This window comes from Rhinopithecus bieti, unplaced genomic scaffold, assembly GCF_001698545.2.
Source record: "Rhinopithecus bieti isolate Rb0 unplaced genomic scaffold, ASM169854v2 scaffold_72161, whole genome shotgun sequence".
Taxonomy (NCBI): domain Eukaryota; kingdom Metazoa; phylum Chordata; class Mammalia; order Primates; family Cercopithecidae; genus Rhinopithecus; species Rhinopithecus bieti.
This window is the reverse complement of record NW_016828382.1, coordinates 529,533-537,827: the sequence shown is the minus strand read 5'-3', so window position 1 is coordinate 537,827 and position 8,295 is coordinate 529,533. Positions and strand designations below refer to the sequence as shown.

The 8,295-nt window shown below is 39.6% G+C and overlaps 1 protein-coding gene and 1 pseudogene across 1 annotated transcript in view; both read left to right on the top strand.

The window, feature by feature from the left end:
- Positions 1–8,295, top strand: part of BCAT1 (branched chain amino acid transaminase 1) — a 137,805-nt gene that overhangs the window by 29,172 nt on the left and 100,338 nt on the right. The gene's annotated exons all lie outside the window — the stretch shown is intronic.
- Positions 5,235–5,602, top strand: LOC108523726 (dolichyl-diphosphooligosaccharide--protein glycosyltransferase subunit DAD1 pseudogene; annotated as a pseudogene).

Sequence of the window (8,295 nt, the reverse complement as noted above, 5' to 3'; positions counted from 1 at the left end):
CCACTATAAAAAAAAAAAAAAAAAAAAAAAATATATATATATATATATATATATATATATAAAATGTGTGTATATATAATGTATATATATAATGTGTATATATAATATATTACATATAATGTATATATATGTGTGTGTGTATATACACACACACACACACACACACTTGAATGCTTCATGTCCCTTGCTCAGTGACATCCCCGTCCTCTGCTTCTGCACAGTTGACCAAGGCTTCTCAGTCTACTCCTGTGTAGAAAAGAATTAAAGTAGGCCTGAGGCTGCTAGTCTTAGAAAGGCTTGCAAGGTTGGCCCTTGTCTGGTGTCTGGGAACTTGAATTTCTGGAGGGTTCTCATCATTCCCTGAGAAGAATGGCTCACGATGCCTAAAATATTTGTACAAACAATGAAGTTTCTGCTGAACATCTGCTTCCTTCTGGGAGTCTGGAATTTTAGGATGTGCTAGGTAGGAGTGTTTACCTGACAGCCCCACATAAAAACCTTGGGCATTGAGTGTCTAATGAGATTCCCTAGTAAGTAATGTTTTACACGTATTATCACAACTCGTTGCTGGAGGAGTTAAGTGCATCTTGTGTGACTCTACTGGGAGAGGACTCTGGGAAGCCCATGTCTGATTTCCTTTGTCCCACATGCCTTTTCCTTTTGCTGATTTTTGCCTTGTAAATTTTTTTTTTTTTTTTTTTGAGACAGAGTCTCACTCTGTTTCCCAGGCTGGAGTGCAGTGGCCCCATGTCGGCTCACTGCAGCCTCTGCCTCCTGGGTTCAAGCAGTTCTCCTGCCTCAGCCTCCTGAGTAGCTGGGATTACAGGTGCATACCAACACACCCGGCTAATTTTTGTATTTTTAGTAGAGACGGGGTTTCACCATGTTGGCCAGGATGGTCTTGATCTCCTGACCTTATGATCCACCTGCCTCGGCCTCCCAAAGTGCTGGAATTACAGGCATGGGCCACCACGCCCGGCCATAATTTTTATACTGTAATAAATTATAGTTGAAAGTATTGAGTCCTGTGCATCATCTTAGAGAATCACCAAACTGCTTCTAATTTTCTCATCTGTAAAATGGGTTGCTATAGTAATAATAATATCTACCTTATAGGGTTGTTTCAAGTATGAAAAATGTGGTGAAATGTGTGTGAAACTAAGGGCCTGATGTAGGATGAGTTATACAGAGGGTGGTTATTATTATGGATTATATTAACTCTTCAGGTGCAAAACATCTTGTAGCTGGGCAAGGTGGCACATGCCTGTAGTCCCACCTACTTGGGGGACTGAGGCGGGTGGATTGCTTGAGCCCAGGAGTTCAAGTCTGCAGTGTGCTATGATCATATCTATCAGCAGCCACTGCATTCCAGCCTGGACAACATAATGAGACCCTGTCTCAAAAAAAAAAAAAAAAAAAATCTTTTGTTTGTGTGTATGCTCATGTCTTTGTTGGAATAATACTGACACATTCACTCAAATTAACTCTCAAATCTTTGATGATTCATTTGATGGGAACAACAGGTTTATGTGCCAGCTTATCAGGACCCCTAATTCTTTCTTTAAAGTGTATATGTGTGTGTGTGTATGTGTGCGCATGTGTGCTAGTTTTCTTATCTAACAATGAAATCCTTTGGGAAGTTTACTTTTTCTTTACTATTTTTTTTCATGCTTTCCTTTGATGTGCACCTGGCAATTTGTAGAGCCAATATGTACTACATATTCTACTGCAGAAAATTACAGAAGTGAGGAAGGAGCAGGAAGCAGATTTAGAAAGGAATGTTACAGTTTAACAAGTTGTGACTAATAGAAGCTATTAAAACAAAAGGTACCAACTCATCTTAAACATTCACTGCCTCTACAGCTATTTTTTCTATAACTGTTGTTCTTTGTCAGCTCTGGGGTGGATGGAATATTCCCGAATATCTTATTAAGTAATTCAGAGATCTTCCTAGATATGTGTATTAAAGATCCTATGATGTATCTGTCTTGTAAATTGAGACTGGAATATATTGGGCTTACATTGTTGGGAAAAATGCATGTCATCATCATTGGTGAAAAAGAGTTTCCATACCAGTTTTTTCTAAGTAGAGAGACAAATGAATCAGACTTTTGGAGGAGGTACATTTTAACTCACAGGAGGATCACACCAAGTCTGAACATCTAAAGAACCCTAGTAGAAAATTGGTTTTCCTGTATGCTGCTCTAGTGATCTGAGGAAAGGCCTCAAAAAAGCCAGTGTCCCTGTGATATTGTGAAATACATGTATTTGGTCTTTGTTCCTGTTTCCTGGCATAAGATTACTAAAAATCCTTGGAATCTCCAAAGGCTGTCTTTTTGTATGTTAGTGTTGACTGATAGCTTCACAGTGGGGCTGGTCAAGTTAATCACCAGTGGCCAGTAGTTTAATCAGTCATGCCTATGTAATGAAGCCTCCATGAAAACCCAAAAGGAATGGATCAGGGAGCTTCTAAGAAGTGTTTTTTACCTTCCCATGAGCCTCCTGTGCTGAACATGTGGAGGATCATGGGAAGGTAAACAAAAACTCATTCACATGCTGGGAGGGTGACACATCCCCACTCCACGAGGACAAAAGCTCCAGTGCTCAGGACCCTTCCAGACTTTGACCTTCTTGTATCCCTTCATTGGCTTTTATTTGTATTTTTAAAAATATCCTGAGTGATAAACTGGTAAATGTGTCTTCCTCAGTTCTGTGAACCACTCTAGCAAATTAATCAAACCCGAAGAGGGGGTCATGGCAACCCCAACTTGAAGCCTGTTGGTCAGAAGTTCCAGAGACCTGAACTTACGACTGGTTGGAAGGACAGGGTGCTCTTGTGGGACTGAGCCCTCAACTTGGGGATCTGATGCTATCTCTGGGTAGACAGTGTTGGAGCTGAATTGGAGGACACCTAGCTTGTGTCTGCTGTAGAACTGATTGCTTGCTTCCTGCTGGGGAGAAATCCCCATATATTTTGGGGTCCAGAAGTCTTCTGTGTTGATTGTTTTTGTGTGAGAGCAGAGGAAAAATAGTTTGAGAGTTTTCTGGAAACAGCCTCTCTTAGTATAGTGGTAGAAGCACTCAAAAAATAAAATATGCTCCTCCAAAATAAAAAATGAAAGTAAAATAAAATCTGGAGTGGTCAATTTGCCAAGAGGATTTATGGAACATGTAAGGTCAAGCATTACTTCTCAGCCCTGCAGCAGGCCTCTAATTAAGCCATGCCACAGAGTGCAGTTTATAGAGAGGTGGAGTTCTGGTGGATTCATTCTTCTCTCTAAAATTATAAATAACTCAGCTTCCAAACAGGCCATATTATCTCAAAAGGCCCACAGACTTAATACAAATCTTCAACTTAACAATTATAACTGACATACATTGAGATCTTCCTGGATGCTAAAATAGGCTTTACATGATTTATCTCATTTAATCCTCATAAAAACTCTATTATTAATATTATTTTACAGATAGAGAAATGGAGGCACAGAGAGGGTAAGTGTATTAGTCCATTTTCATGCTACGAATAAAGACATACCCAAGACGGGGTAATTTATAAATAAAAAGAGGTTGAATGGGCTCACAGTTCCACATGGCTGGGAGGTCTCACAATCATAGTGGAAGGCAAAAGGCACTTCTTACATGGTGGCGGCAAGAGAAAATGAGGACCAAGTGAAAGGGGTTTCCCCTTATAAAACGATCAGATAACGGGAGACTTATTCACTACCACAGAAACTATATGGGGGAACTGCCCCCATGATTCAATTATCTTCCACTGGGTCCCTCCCACAACACATGGGGCTATAATTTAAGATGAGATTTGCATGGAGACATAGCTAACCCATATCAGTAAGTAATTAGATAAACCTTGCAAAACTAGTAAGTGGTATTGCTGGAATTAAATCTGCCAATGTCACTCCAGAGTCTATGTGATTTACTGGTGTGTCATAGGGTCTACCTATAAGCTTGATAACCTTATATTAGAACAAATAACCATGACATATTCTGTTCAGTAGTTTGCATTTCCTTTTGACTTCTATAGGGGAGGAAGCTGAGGTTCAGGGACATTAAAGTGGGGTTTAGAGACATTAGGTGGTTTACCCAAGCTTTATCTACTAGATACTAGATAATTATCTATCTGATAATAAAGCTAGAACTTAAACCCAGCTGGACAATGGAGCTAGAGCTTAAAACAAAATCTTCTAATGAGCTCAGAATAATAAGATTTAGGAAAAGTCCTGGGGACATTTCACTGTCTATCCAGAAATGTGAGGAAGTTAGGAGAAAAGGCAAAGTATCTCATAAATAGATAAAGGCAGTTCAGTAAGTAGCCTGAATAAATAGCCATATTTAAAATCTAATTTGGTTCTTTTGTGCCTAACACAATTGACTTTATGCTGGTATCTATTTTCTGCTCTCTCTCTTTCTGTCTCTCCATATGTGTGTATGCATGTGTTATAAAATATATCAGCCCATTGATCAATTTTTAATTTAAGCAAAACATGGTAGATCACTATATTCAATCAATTTATTGAGTAGATATTTATCGAGGCTAACACATTTACCTGACTGTGTACTAAGCACTGGAAACCCAAAGAGAATGAAGTCACTGCCTAGACAGGTGGAGGCTGATACATAAAGGAGCAGGGTAATAATCAAGTGTCATAACTAGTCTGTTACATGCAGTGTTAAACTAGCATCTCTACCATGCAAAACTCGTGCTCTTGGGGATACAGGAGGACTTTCCAGAGAAGTACACAGGACAGGAAGGTGTTAGGAAACCAGTCAATTTCCAGATCCTCGATCAGGTCACAGTGACTTGTGATTCTATTTTGAACATGGGTCTTAAATCTTTCTTATTTTAATAGCAAGGTTTTTAAACTTTTGATATTTGATATACTTCCTAAAATCAAGTTTCAAATTCTAAAATTAAGTATTTTTGCCCCTAACTTGAACATAATCTTATAATATATTAACATATGTTATTAATAATAAATAGGACCCCTGGAAGTCCAAGAGAGACATGAGGCTTATTTGGTATATTAAAATCATACAGGAAGCTTTGTTAATTAAGAAATGGTGTTACACTTTCTTTGAGTTATATTTGTATGGATATGTTGTTAATATGTGTTCCACCATTGTATGAGATACCTAAAAATCTGATATGGACATTCGGTGTGGTTGCTGGGTCCTCTATGAGCCTAGGGAGCGCTGGCTGGTGTACCTTGCATCCATTCATGTCAGTGCCGGTAGTGTCAGTCACCTGATGGTTCTTAGAAGAGTACTTGAGCTCTACTCTGCAGTGTCTGAAGTTGCTGGATATATACCTGCTGTATATACTGTTGACTAGGGCGCTGCAATTCACTTACTGTCTTCTCATGGGGACCTTCCCCTTCAACTTTTTCCTCTTGGGTTTCACATATTGTGTGGGGAGTTTCATCGTAGCAGTTTGCCTGAGAATACAGGTGAACCCACAGAATAAAGTGGGCTTCGAAGGCATCTCCTTGGAGTGAGACTTTGCTTCTTTCTCTTTGCTAGCACCATCTTGTACCTTATTGTCATGAACTTGGTGGGCTTCATGAATCATTCCCATTTACTTAATTGAAGAGTAAGAGACTGGAACAGTGTTCACTTTGATTTTCTTGCATAAGAGTTCTTGAGATAGCAACTTGTTTGACACATGGATTTTCTTCAGATTTGTACTTACCACCACCTCTGATTTGGTAGGCAAGTGGAGAGCCCAGAGAAGTTCCCTCTCTCTGTGTCAGAACAACTTTGTAACGAACATTTATTAACCTGACCTCTGCCTTCAATTAAGTGTAACCTTTTGCCTTCCAAATTAAAAAGTTCCACATTACTCCAAAAATAAAAAATGAAAATAAAATAAAAGGCTGATATGTCATGGTATATACAGTAAATTGCTTTATTCTGATTTTTTTTTTTTTTCTAAAAACCTTTTGCAAATCCTGGAGTGCTGTGTCTTCAAGGAAATTCATGAAAAGGACCTTGACAAGTAGTCTTAAACACAGGTTTCTGATAACTTTGGAGATCACACCTTTGGACTAGGTAAAAACATCCAAAGCTCATCAGGGCGAGGTGGTTCACACCTGTAATGCCAGCACTTTGGGAGGCCAAGGTGGGTGGATCACGAGGTCAGGAGATAGAGACCATCCTGGCTAACACGGTGAAACCCCATCTCTACTAAAAATACAAAAAATTAGCTGGGCGTGGTGGTGGACCCCTGTAGTCCCAGCTACTCGGGAGGCTTAGGCCGGAGAATGGCGTGAACCCAGGAGACGGAGCTTGCAGTGAGCTGAGATGGCGCCACTGCACTCCAGCCTGGGCGACAGAGCAAGACGTCATCTCAAAACAAACAAACAAACAGAAAAAGTCCAAAGCTCTAATGAAAAACTGATGTATTCATGCAGATTGCTAACCCAACATCAAGGAGAATGAGAATTACATGGGACTGAGTGGATGAAGGACTTTTTGTTTGAAACATTACTGATTTTTTTATGTTTTGTTTTCCAGACTCAAGGACATTTTTTTTTCTTTTGAGCTATATTTATAGCTTACAGCATTGGGGTAAAATATACTTCTGTGGGCAAAATGGAAACATTTACCTTTCTACCTGAATTCTTCAGAATTTGGAAACTATTCATTAGTTTTCTTATTTTCTGGCAATATAATTATTTGCATAAGTTCAATAAGGAACCTATTTTTGGCCAGCCATGGTGGCTCACGCCTGTAATCCCAGCACCTTGGGAGGCCTAGGCCAGTGGATCACAAGGTCAGGAGTTTGAGACTAGCCTAGACAAGATGGTGAAGCCCCATCTCTACTAAAAATATAAAAATTAGCCAGGCATGGTGGCAGGCGCCTGTAATCCCAGCTACTTGGGAGGCTGAGGCAGGAGAATCTTGGGCGGAAGAGGTTGTAGTGAGCGGAGCTCACACCACTGCACTCCAGCCTAGGCGACAGAGTGAGACTCCATCTCAAAACAAACAAACAAACAAACAAAAAGAGCCTATTTTCTTTTGTAACTGGAAACACTGGAAACAGTGGTTATTTTACCAAGGCTTTCACTGCAACATCATTTTTTGAATGCAACCAGACTGCTTCAAGGGATTGATGTTGACTTTTTAAAGCCAGTATATTGACTTGGAAAAAGACAGGCCTGGCCCACACAATTCCTTTATAGGGTTTCTAACTTTGCAATAAGTAAAGAATGTCAGGAACCTCAAGATATTTTGGAGACATTGAAAGGAGAGAAATTCACCCAATTAATACAGGCTTTATAGGCACCGTCTGATGGTGAATCCTTGGCTTGGTTTCATTGCCTCAAGAGTTTGTTTTTTTGACCCGGAATCTCACTCTGTCACCCAGTCTGGATTGTAGTCGTGTGATCTTGGCTCACTGAAACCTCTGCTTCCTGGATTCAAGCGATTCTCCTGCTTCAGCCTCCTGAGCAGCTGGGATTACAGGCACATGTCGCTGCACCCAGCTAATTTTTTGTATTTTTGGTAGAGATGAGGTTTCACCATGTTGGCCAGGCTGGTCTTGAATTCCTGACCTCAGGTGATCCACCCGCCTCGGCCTCCCAAAGTGCTGGGATTACAGGCATGAGCCACTGTGCCTGGCCCTTGAGAGGTTTCAAAAGTCTTAATCTGAGATTCCTTATGAAAAAGTTCCAACAAAGCCAACTTCAGAGCCATCCCTGCAGAAAATATATTGATTTAAATATCGTCTGTTTTATCCCACAATGTTTGTTTTGCGCTGCAAGTCATTATCTCCTAGGTGTGGGTAATCCACTTTAAGAGGAAAATCCACACCTCATTGTGCCTAATTTGCTGCCACCTGTGTTTTGCCGGCTCTTGCAAGTGTTAGCTTCATTTTCTTTCAACTGGCAAAATTCTGATAAAGCATGTAGCTTCACAGCAGAGCAAAAAGAGTAATTTAATTGAAAGTCATGACTTTCAGGAGTCTAATGATGCTAATATTTTATTTTATTGTAGAGAGGTGTCTTTATTGTATGTAATTCGCTGAAGAAATGTAAAGATTTATCTAATTCCTATTTCTCTGACAGTTGTGCTCAATAGAAGCACTGAAGTAAAATAAAAATAACCTTTTTAATCTGTGTATTTCTGTTGCCCATCAAGATATTTAATTTTTTTCTTGATCTTTGCTCTTGTTTATGTGAAAATATTTACATCGATATCATTTCTGTATATATCACAGAAAAGTTTTCAGTTGCTTGACATTTTATCCTGCAATGATTTTTTTTTTTTTTTTTTTTTTTT